The sequence below is a fragment of the Rhineura floridana genome, chromosome 19 (genome assembly GCF_030035675.1).
Source record: "Rhineura floridana isolate rRhiFlo1 chromosome 19, rRhiFlo1.hap2, whole genome shotgun sequence".
NCBI classification, from domain to species: Eukaryota; Metazoa; Chordata; class Lepidosauria; order Squamata; family Rhineuridae; genus Rhineura; species Rhineura floridana.
In genome coordinates this window covers 21,498,306-21,510,605 of record NC_084498.1, presented here as the reverse complement: position 1 = coordinate 21,510,605, position 12,300 = coordinate 21,498,306, and the positions used below count along the sequence as shown (strand labels likewise).

Genomic DNA, 12,300 nt, shown 5'->3' with positions numbered 1-12,300 from the left:
AGATGCCTCTCTCCATTTAAGTTTCTCATTCTCCCAGTCTTAAGTTGTGAATGAATGAATGAATGAATGAATGAATGAATGTTTATTGTTACAGTCATAGACCAGCCAAACAATTACCGAATAAAATATTCCCTTAATACATGTTAAAAAACAAAGAAAATGAAACATAAACAGTTTCGCCCAGTCTCTAATTTACCATTCTTGGGCAAGGTGATTGAGAGGGTGGTGGCTGCGCAATTACAGGCACACTTGGAGGAAACGGATTATTTAGATCCATACCAATCGGGTTTTAGGACTGGTCATGGTACGGAAACAGCCTTGGTCGCTCTGGTAGATGATATGCGGAGGGCATTGGATAGGGGTGAATACACCTTCCTTGTCCTCCTGGACCTCTCAGCGGCTTTCGATACCGTTGACCATGGTATCCTTTTAAACCGCCTAGAGGGATTAGGAATAGGAGGCACTGTCTTGCAGTGGTTCCGTTCCTATCTCTTGGATAGGCAGCAACGGATGGCATTGGGAGATGAGGTTTCAGACCCTTGGCCTCTTCACTGTGGAGTGCCACAGGGTTCTATCCTCTCTCCCATGCTATTCAACATCTATGTGAAACCGCTGGGAGCAATCATCAGGAGTTTTGGGTTGCAGTGCCATCAGTACGCAGATGACACTCAGCTCTATCTCTCCTTTAAGTCCTCACCGGAGTTGGCTGTGAATACCATGTCCAAGTGCCTAGAATCTGTAAGTGGATGGATGGGAGAGAATAGGCTGAAGCTGAACCCCGACAAGACTGAGGTATTACTTGTGGGAGATAAAAGGAAGTTAGGAATTACTGAACTGATGCTTGATGGGGTAAGTTTACCCCTGAAGGACCAGGTCCGCAGTCTTGAGGTCATACTTGACTCCCAGCTGTCCATGGAGGCTCAGATTACAGCAGTGAGCCGGGCAGCTTGGTATCAATTACATCTGATATGGAGACTGCGTCCCTATCGTCCTGTTCACCTGCTCCCTCAGGTGATACATGCCCTGGTCTCCTCTCGCTTAGACCACGGCAATGCGCTCTACGTGGGGTTACCCTTGAAAACGGTCCGCAAATTACAGCTGGTACAGAAGGCGGCGGCACGCTTGATTACGCATAGCCGTCACTGGGATCATATCACCCCAGTGTTATTAGATCTTCACTGGCTACCAGTTGTCTACCGGGCCCAATTCAAGGTGTTGGTGTTGACCTTTAAAACCCTATACGGTTTCGGCCCAGTATATCTGAAGGAACGCCTCCAGAATCACCGATTGTGCCGCCTGACGAGATCAGCCTCGCAAGACCTTCTCTCAGTCCCACCGGTGAAAACAGCTAGGCTGGTACGGACCAGAGAGAGGGCATTCTCTGTTGTGGCCCCCACCCTCTGGAACTCTCTCCCTTTCGATCTCGGACATGCTCCCTCCCTGTCCAGCTATCGCCGAGCCTTGAAGACCTGGATGTTCAGGCAGGCCTACAAGATTGGGACAGATTAACTTATGTTACAATTGATTTAATGAATGGTTTTTTAGCTTAAAATTTGATTATGTTGATGTATATGGATTGTTTTTATTCTTGTTGTTCGTCGCCTAGAGTGTCCCTAACCCGGACAGATAGGCAGCTGAAAAATAAAATTTATTATTATTATTATTAGTCAATACAATCAAGTACAAAACTAAATTTAGGTCAAAAGAAACTAAAACTTCTATATGGATTAAGATTCCTGGGACATCAATTTTCTGCGAATTTCTAGCTCTGCCACAAAAAAGTTAGTGACCTTGCATGTAATAAAAGAATCTTTATCTGCCAGTAGGTACTGGGCATAGAAGGATGTATCTCTACCTTGAAATTTCTGAATAAGGGGCAAGATAAAACAACCTCTTGGGGCATCATAAAATCTACAGTCTAATAGGACATGCTCGACAGTCTCAATGGCTCCCGAATCACAGGGGCAGAAACGTTCTGAAAAGGGGATTTTTCTATACCTGCCCTCTAAGAGAGCAGAGGGTAATACGTTTAATTTAGCCAGAGTAAATGCCCTTCTGAGTTTGGGTGTGTATAGATGGAGTAAATGTTAAGCCATGGTAAACGGTTTCGGGTACAGATTAGAAACAAGCCGGTGTCCGGAAAGAGACACAAGGGACTGATAGTCTACATCTAAGATTCTCTGTCTAATAGTGTCCAGGGCTTTCATATAGCCCAGTGCCAAAATACTTGTTGGAGAAAATCCCAATAACACAAGATGAATAGTGAGGGATTTCCTCCAACTCGATTGGAAGTTGTCTATTAGTACCGTTTCCCCTAATAGAATGCATGTCTGAATGTTGTTTTGACTAATATATGCACACTTTCCTCTGATATAAACATATTTGTACAGTTTCTTTTGCTGGAGAACCACATCACAAAATTCGGAAACGTGCCAATTTCAAATGGGGGAGGTGCAAATTTTGAAGGTTCTCTGCGTTATATATTGCTTTTGCGGGGAGGGGAAGTGTGGAGCAGGTTTGATTCACATTGAAATGTAAACTGAACTGATTCCCCCACACCTACATCCCTACCATGAGCACAGCTGTCAATGCCTCACCAAAATGAATACTCCCTTATAACAATCATGAACATGTCAATTTTTGCTGGGCAGATTCTGAAATGCAGAAAAGTCAAAGTCTAATTCTAAATCTTGTCAACACAAAACAAAAATTAAATACAAGTTTATCTGTCACCATCTTTGTTTTTATTTTGGAAGGTATCAAACGTAAAGCCTTAGGCGCGGATGCTACCGCATGTTGCCAATCAAATACCCATCAGATGATAAAATACTATTTCATGTCTCAGACATAATATGTTATTAAATACTAATAAATATTGATTGCCAGATATCAGATTTTGAAATGGAATGCCATTGGATGCCAACATCCAAATGCTCTCACTTCCAGAAGTTAACCTATCAAGGCAGGATCTTTTCAGTTGTGGCACCTTGATTATGGAATGCCTTCCCCGCTCATGTTTGCCTGGTGACCTGGTGCCAGGTTCTAGTTCTTTCTGTTCTGTTCTAGTTGTTTGCTCAAGCTTTTAATGGGATAGAACCGTGCTGCTTATCATACAGGAGCAACTCTGCTGCCCATTTCACTTGCCTTATACTGATCTGCATAACAACAAGCATCAGTCCCTTTAATACCAAAATAAGCTGCTGAGTGCCAACAAGACTGTATCCAAAATGGAACCATTGAGAAACAAAAGAGAAGTATCAGCACATTTGAGGGGGAACCCCAAATTTGCACAAGTTTTTTTTTAAGTCTTTAGGGGAAAACAAACAGACCTAAAGGGATAACCCTCCACCAAACAACCCAGTGAGCTCTGAGCAGCTCAGAATGCTAAGTGGAAAACGTAGTCACAGTGGATGCAATGGAGTATTCTTGAAGAGGGCATGGCTGGCTGGCTAGGACTCCACGCTGCTATATTTTGTGGCAGGTCCCACTTGTCTGAGAAACATCCAGCAAAGATTTCTCTCCCCGCCCCCTCAACATTTGCAAAGGAGAGTTTATGGGAGCAAAATTATTTTCCAGACCCATCTCAGCCTATACGCTTCCTACATAGGAAGGCAGGGCCTCCTTGCCATGAATGAGCAGCAAGATCTCCCTCTTCAATGCAGTGCATCCTGCCCTCTTGTGGTGGAAAAGGAAACACATCGGCACTCCACCCGCGAAAGAAGACTGGGGCCCTTTCCACTCGGCTATTTCTCCATTAACTCTTCCCCATTCATCTTTCCTAGGCTGCAATCCCTGATTTATGTCAAGACTGGGACGATACATCTCGCACCTCCTCCTGTCCCCTATACCCAAGTGACAGGTGTTTTAGGAATAGCCGCCTCCATCCATCTCTGCCTCCCAGGCAATTTCCCCCTTTGTGGAGAGTTCCCCCCAACCCGAGTCCTCCTTCAACTGTGCAGTTCAGCCAAACAGCAACACTGAGCTCAAAGCAAAAAAACTTGTTAACTTCCGAGATCAAGGGAGCACACCAATGAAAGCTAGATATGATGGAGCACACTATTAAATGCTTCGCTGAAATAGGATCTCCAGAAATGAACGCCGGTTAGTCAACAGCCTCTCTTTGCACCCCCCCCCAAAAACTCAGATGCTGGAGATCCTACAGTAGGTACCCATGTTAGTTTGGGAAGCTGTAATAAAGCAAGATTGGTGGACACAGAAAATTAGTATTAGTATTTTGACCATTTATATACCAATGTCGTCTCAAAGCGGTATAGTCCAAAACACCTGGAACGTGCCAGGTTGACAAAGGGTGCTGTACACACGTACCTGGAATAAGCACCATTGAACTCATTACAGACTTTGCTGATTTGTTTAAGTAGGTTGGATCCAACTAACCTCCACTCAGAGTAGACCTATTGGAATGAGTGGGCCCAACTTAGTCATGCCCAGGAATTTCAGTGGGTCTACTTTGAGCTAAGACTGGATGCAAGCTAGTCTGTTTAGGCCACCTGCTATGGCGGGGGACTTTTTCAGCACATTCTTTGCTGGGCAAGCGTCCGTGGGGCCACATGCCATTGGCTGGCGGGGTTAGGAGCAGAGCTTGGAAAAGTTACTTTTTTGAACTACAACTCCCATCAGCCCCAGCCAGCATGGCCACTGGATTGGGCTGATGAGACTTGTAGTTCAAAAAAGTAACTTTTCCAAGCTCTGGTTAGGAGCAAAGGTAGGCAGGGCAATGAACATTCATATCGCCTAGGTTAGTTTCTACACACACTCAACCCCCCCATCCTTCATCCAGGCAAAAAGGAGGGTGCGCAGCTGGACCAGTAAGGGGTGTGTCTTGGAGAAAGGGGGCATGGTATGCCAAGAGTCCTGACAGCCAGGTAGAGAGGCTTGAAGGGCTGCTCTTGGCCCCTGGGCCTGAGATTCCCTATCTCAGTGTTAGGGCAAGGCCATCTTCTCAAGATGGCTTGTGCCCACAAAACACAATACAGAGCCGGTGGGGCAAAGTGGTCAGTGTGTCGGACGATGACCTGAGAGACTAGGCTTCAAATCTCCACCTGGACATGAAGCTTGCTGGGTGACCTTGGGCCAGTCACTGCCTCTCCCAGCTCTACTTGGAGATGCTGGGGTTTGAACTTGGAACCTTCTGAATGCAAAGCAGGTGCTCTGGCACTGAGCTATGGTCTTTCACTATACTCAGCCAGACCGCTGGCCCATCTCAGTATTATTTACACTGACTGTCAACAGCTCTCCAGGATTTCAGAAGGCAGCCTCCCCCAGCCCTACCTGGAGATGCTGGGGGTTCAACCTGGAACCTTCTGCATGCAAAGCAGATGATCTTCCACTGAGCTATGTCCTATCCCTAGGAGGTTCATACAGCCGGAGGTCCTTCAAATCACGCTTTTCCAACTTCCCATTTCATGTCTACCAATTAAGCCTCTCTTGTGCTTTCAGCTCCCCACAAATCACACACACTTGCATTGTAACTTGCAATGTAACTTTTTGTAACCCTTTATTTCCTCTCTCTCTCTGGGGGCATGAAACTCTGATATACCAGCAATGTAACTAACACCAAGTCTCACTGGAGTAACAGACTTGAACATCCTCACACATCAACAGAAAGTTTCCAAAGGAAACTATAGCACAAAGCTGATGGTGATCTTTAAAGTGCGCCAGGATCCCTAGTTGGCCTTGCTATATCAGGCTATTCCCCTGTATGATATTCCTGTGTATCATCAAGGCCCCCTGATGCCTTGATGACACTGCACTAAAGATGGTATTGCCCACATGAATGAAAAGCTTCTTTAAAAAAGAATCTACAGTCAGGGTCCAGATTTAGGATCCAAACACATTTGTTCTGTCAGCATGGAAAAGAAAGAGGGTCCTAGAAGGTCACACAAAGGGAAGGTGATGGTGCCAGGTAGAGACATTTGCCCTCCTGGCCAACAACAGACATCCTTCCTGCGTGCCTGTTTGCAACACATGCCCTTCAGATCCATGGGCATCTGGAGAAGCCCTCGATAGGAAATGACTGCATTGCAGCACCCCCAGAGCTGGCCAGACCTCACTGAACAATGTAGCTTGCAAAGACTGGGGGTGGGGGCAATGGGCGAGAGAGGAGAAGAAGAGAAAGATAAACAATTATGCAACCTCTCCCTAATGTGCTAATTGTTTCCTAGCACAGGAAAAATGTGACGTTCATTTCCACATCTTGTGCTGGACAGGGGACCCGCTGCAGCCAATTGCTCTCATTAGTCAAAAGGACAATTGAATCAAAGTGAGGTTGTGCAACCTCAAGGCTCTGCAGCCGGCATCTCTCCCCCTGGTGAACCCTGCCAGCTGGCACATGATCATTCATGCAAGCCATAGCCACCACCTTTCTGGGACCTCCTTAGTATGGTACTTTCAGACTGCTGCCAGTCCCCTTCCCTATGAACATTTCACAGTAGACCAGCGGACACCCAGATAGCTCAGCAGTAGAGCACAGGTTTTGAATACAGAAGCTCCCAGGTTCAACCCCTTGCAGTTCAAGAAGGAAGAGAGAGCAGGAGATGGGAAAGAACTCTCTCTCAGATCTTGGAGACCTGCAGCCAGTCATCAGGGAACTGGTGCACACACCCCCAGATGTTGCTGGACTACAACTCATCAGCTCCAGCCAGCATCACTAATGGTCAGGGATTATGGGAGTTGTAGTCCAACAGTATTATTATTATTATTATTTATTACATTTATACCCCACCTTTCTTTTCATGGTAGAAACCCAAGGCAGATTACCTATGGTTCCCAGGCAGTCTCCCATCCAAGCACTGACCAGACCTGACCCTGCTTAGCTTCAGCAGGGAGCTGGCCTTATGTGCCTTCAGACCATAGCCTGGAGATGCAAGAACAGAGTGATCCATCTCACCCCCTTCTGCCAAACTGCCTTGTTTCCATGTTGGCTGTGGAGGAACTGACTGCCCTTCCTCTAGAGCTACAATGGAAACCAAGCGGGCTGGTGGAGTAAGGCTGGTGCAGTCCATTTGCTAGGGCTGGCCCTAGGGCAGCATTCTGGAGAAAGCAAGCAGCTGGGAGCCAGGAATATAGGAAGCTGCTTATATGGAGTCAGACCATTGGACCCTCTAGCTCAGTATTGTCCACACTGACTGGGGGCACCACTCCAGGGTTTCAGGCAAGAGATGCCCTCAGCCTTCATGAGAGATCACCCCAGGGGTTGAACCTGGGACCTTCTGCATGCAAGGCAAACTTTGCCACTGAGCTATGGCCCTTCACCAGGATCGAAGGGCAATCTAAGGATAGAGCTGGAGAACCACCCAGGAGTTAAGACCTTGGAGCAATCAGAGTAAGAGGGCAAACCATGAATCAGGACCAAAACCAGAAATGAAGGAACACTAGAGCTCAAGTGGATAGACCTTGTGGCTCAAACAAAGTTCATGCTGGAAAAGGAAGCCCTTATATACTCCTTCCTTGTCCTGTTCCAGTCACACAGCAGAGCCCATGGGGCAAAGCAGCACCATGGAGAGCTCTTAGTGTGCCACTGTGCTCCAACAACAACTGGACATGAACTGAGGCCCTTAGAGCCTCTGCCTCCCCACTGTCCTAGGCTCAACCCTCTTTTTGAGAACCTAGTGTCTCTTAAAGGGTCAACCCTCTGTCCTGAAGATGGGAACCTCTCCTTTGTTCCATGGCTTTCCATCTGGTGCACTCCCTGCACAATTGGACTGGGAAGTTACTTTGGAAGACAGCTGGTTCCTCAAACCCAGGAGAAGACATCCATGAGGGTTCCGTCTCTGGTTCTATGAGCCCCAGTTCAGTGGGCCCCTGTCTTCCAGCTTCAGGTTCAGTGGTTCCCTGATTACCTGCATCAGGCCCCAAACCGGGAACCCAGTCTGGTTCCTTAGATAGTGACACAGTAGCCTCCACTGGGACGACACAGTTGGTCTTCAGGGTCCCAAAATTCTTGCCCAGGACGAGCCAATCTGCAGCCTGGGTGTGTGGAGCCAGGCCAGATCTGGAGCTCCCCAAGAGGCTGCACTTACAAGGCTCAACCATATAGGACAGTGGTTAGTGGTTCTTGACACAATCTCCCCTCCATGAGCTCACTCACTCGCCTGCATGGAATCCCCGGTTGCCTGTTGGTGAACCAGGTGAATTGAGTGATACAAGGCTGCTGTAAAGCTCTTAATATTCTGGACCCAGGGTATCTAAAGTGCAGCGTCTCCAATATGAACTTGCAGTCCTCCTCACTATCAATGGCCCTGCTCCAGGTGCCCTCATCATCACAGGGGAGGAGAAATAAGGTCTCTTCCGTCGGGCAGAAAGGTCCATTGGGTGCTCTCATCCCTGACTCCCTTTCTTATGCCTTTGGATGATATTCCTGGCATTCCTGCATTCTCTTTCAGCAGATGGTTGTTCTGCTGCTGCATTCTTGCTCTGTCAACTTTAATGATACATTTTGTTGTTTCATATTGCCTTGATGTTTTGACTCATTATTTTATTATCGTCTGAATAATCAAATTTCTGGCAAATCTCTTGATGTGGGGATTTAGCGGAGGGCAAAAAATTAATAATTGCATGATTGTGGGTGGTAATGGAGACTTACCATGGTGATAAGCAGTGGATTTTCAAATATTGGTTGGAAAAATATAGGGTTGCATCCAATGCTCATCCCTCAGAGTTGTTGTTATGTCCTTGAAGTCAATTACGACTTATGGCGACCCTATGAATCAGTGACCTCCAAGGGCATCTGTCACCCTGTTCAGATCTTGTAAGTTCAGGTCTGTGGCTTTCTTTATGGAATCAATCCATCTCTTGTTTGGCCTTCCTCTTTTTCTACTCCCTTCTGTTTTTCCCAGCATTATTGTCTTTTCTAGTGAACCATGTCTTCTCGTTATGTGTCCAAAGTATGATAACTTCAGTTTCATCGTTTTAGCTTCTAGTGACCATTCTGGTTTAATTTGTTCTAACACCCAATTATTTGTCTTTTTTGCAGTCCGTGATATGCACAAAGCTCTCCTCCAACACCACATTTCAAATGAGTTGACTTTCATTTCAATGAGTTGATGAGAGTAGGCCCATTGAAATTAATGGTCATGGCTACCTGAGGTCCATTCGTTTCGATGAGAAATAGCTGGACACAAATCACAGCTTTGTCACTGCCATAGTGTGAATTTGAGTGCACACAGAGAGAGGAAAACGGTGATTAGCTGTTGGTAATCACCAAGAAGAGTTCTGTTGTTGCTGTCATCACCAAAAGGAGTACCAAAACTCATATATATATATAAAAAGTATCTGGAAGGACCTGGGCAAACTAGACCATGTGCAAAGTTGGGTGATGAAAAGAGAGAGAGAGATCTGAAAACCAAGCACCAGTTGAAAGAGCTGGGCATGTTTAACCTGGAGAAGGGAATATTAAAGTGAGACATGACAGTAGTCTTCAAATATCTGAAGGACCTTCATGGAGAAGATGCAATGGAGTTGTCCACTATTCCTCCAGAGAGGAGGATTAGAACCAGTGTGTTGGATCCCCCCAAGTCCTACTCATAGATTCACTGAAATTAATGGACCTAAGTTAAACATGCTCATGAACTTCAATGGGTCTACTCTGAGTAGGCCTAGCATTGGGGACAACCCAATAGGTAGAAATGCAAGGAAACAGATCTTGGCAACAGATCTTATGAGAAACTCTCTGACGCTTAGAGTTCTTCAAGAGAGGACCAGACTGCCTCAGGGAAGTGTTGGTTTCTTCTGGGAGGGAGGTATTTAAGAAGAGGCTGGGTGGCTTTCAGTCAGGGATGCTAGGTTACAAGATTCTTATATTATGCTGAGGGCTGGGCTAGATGGCCTCCAACTCTAAATTGCTGTTTGTTATTAGTGTTCTGCCAGAGCTTCCTGTGGCTATTTATGGGGGCTGTTTTTGTTTTGATTTGTTTTTATGGTATATTTGTATTCTAAGTTGCTTGAACACCTTTGGGTAACAAGCAACTAATAATAATAATATCCAACAAAGTTGCCCCATTTGCACAAGGGCTTCCGTTTGCATAATGGAACTTCCATTCTTTCTCCTCCTCTCATGCACCCCCCTCCCCAAATCTGCTTTAGGCTTTCCCCAAGCCATCTGGAACCGATTTGGGGTGTGTAGGAACACAGAGAGAGGAGAGGGAGGCAATAGACAAATGTGACAACTTTGCTGGATACAGCCCTATGATTCTATGAAAATTCTCCTCCAATTTACCACCTGTGAATGAGTTGGAGATGCCCATAAGAACCTAAGAAGAGCCCTGCTGGATCAGGCCAATGGCTCATCTAGCTCAGCATCCTGTGCTCACAGTGGCCAACCAGGTGTCCCAATGGGAACATGAGAGCAACAGCTCTCTCCCCACTTGTGATTCCCAGGAACAGATATTCAGAGGCTACTGCTTCCGACAGTGGAGGTTGAGCAGAGCCACTGTGGCAAGTAGCCATTGATAGCCTCCACAAAGAGTGCCTCCTCACTTGCATTGCCTACTGAGCAAGCCAACTCCTCCTCCTTTAGCCCACAGCTCCGGTTTCACTCCAACGCCTTCCTGCAGCATTTCTTCCAGAAGCATGACTCTGCAGAAGCGTGAATTGTTTCCCCAAAGACTCCCCATTTATCCTTCCGTTTTGGGTCATTAACACCAACAATTCCATCAGTCTTACACACCCCACAGGAGACATACACACGCACACGCAAAAACAAAAATAGGACGTTCCAGACTTTTAGTGCGTCCAGTGTCTCAGCAACTCCTCAGATCTCGGTGACAAACTCCCAAACCAAGCAGGCTGGAAACATTTTGTTTGTGACACGTTGCAACAAGGCTTGGAATTGTCAAGAGTCTTGTGTTCCCTTCTTAGATCATCTCTAGAAGCAGCTGTGATTTTACATCAAAACCAGAAGAAAGGGCGATCCTCTAGGCCTGAGATCCAAGAGATCTAGAGCAGACGGCTGCAGTCCTCAAAGGCACAAGCACAGTTGTCACCTCCTGCATTCATGGTCCCATAGAGGCAGAAAGGTTTTTTTAAAAATAGCTATATTCTACTTCTGGCTATATTCTCCCTCCACTGTTGGAGGCAGTATGCATCTGAACACCAGTTGCTGGGAATCACAAGTAAAGAGAGAGTTATTGCACTCAAGTCCTGTTTGCAGGCTTCCCATGAGCATTTGGTTGGCCACTGTGAGAACAGGATGCTGGATTAGATGGGCCTCTGGCCTGATCCAGCAGAGCTCTCCTTACTTACTTACTTATTTATTAAATTTATATCCTGCCCTTCTTCCCAGCAGGAGCCCAAGGTGGCAAACAAAAGAGCCAAAAACATTTTAAAACATCATAAAAACAGAGTTTAAACTATGTTAAAACAAAACAACCTTAAAAACATGTTAAAAAATATTTTAAAACTTTTTTAACGCTTTCAAAACATTTTTTAAAGGTTTAAAAACATATTAAACAGCAATTCCAACACAGACACAGTCTGGAATAAGATCTCTACTTAAAAGGCAGGTAAGTCCTCTGGGCAAGTCCTTCAGAGGCATGCTACCTGTGACAGGGGAAGGAGAACACAGCCATTGCGGCTAGCAGCTGTTGATACCCGTATCTTTCATGGATTTGCCTAATCCTCTTGGAAAGCCATCCAAGTTGCTGGCCATCCCTACACCTTGGGGAAGCCAATCCCATCCTTTAACTCTGCACTGTGTCAATTCGCCCTCCGAATCTCCTTTGCTGCAACCAGTGCCTGGCGACTTGAAGCTGCTGGTTTAATTTTCCACAATGTCCCCGCTACAGGGTTCTTCAGAGCCCTGTCAGCATTTAAAACAAGGACTCCAATGTTCCTGTCACTGGGGTCTAGGCAAGCATCAGAGTAACAGTGGCCCGGGGGATGCTGTAGGATGGCGACAATTAGGAACCAGCAAGGCAAGACTACATCCCCCAGCACACACACCCCCAACATTGTGCTCATCCTTAACAGACCATTCTTCCATGAAGCCTTGTTATTAGCCCAATGAAGTTTGGGGACAGTTCTTTTTTTTTTTCCCCCACCTATAAATCAGTTACAGGCTAAATATTTACTGAGAAAATCATTTCCTAGCCAGCAGCGCCAGTGACAGGTCTCATTATTAGAAAGGATGAGTGATTCTCAACAGAGATTCTCCCCATAACCCCCTCCCCCACCTTTCTCGGGAAAATAAATTTAAAACAGGAGGAGGGGGGGAGATGAATGATTATCAGTGTCTGACATCATTCATCTGCCTCTAATGCTATGAAGGCCGGCGAGAGCCTGGCT

General features: G+C 46.1%; 1 protein-coding gene across 4 annotated transcripts in view; it reads right to left on the bottom strand.

Annotated features, from left to right (window-relative positions):
- The window catches only part of KSR2 (kinase suppressor of ras 2), a 205,767-nt gene that overhangs the window by 107,592 nt on the left and 85,875 nt on the right, over positions 1-12,300 (bottom strand). The window lies entirely within an intron of this gene.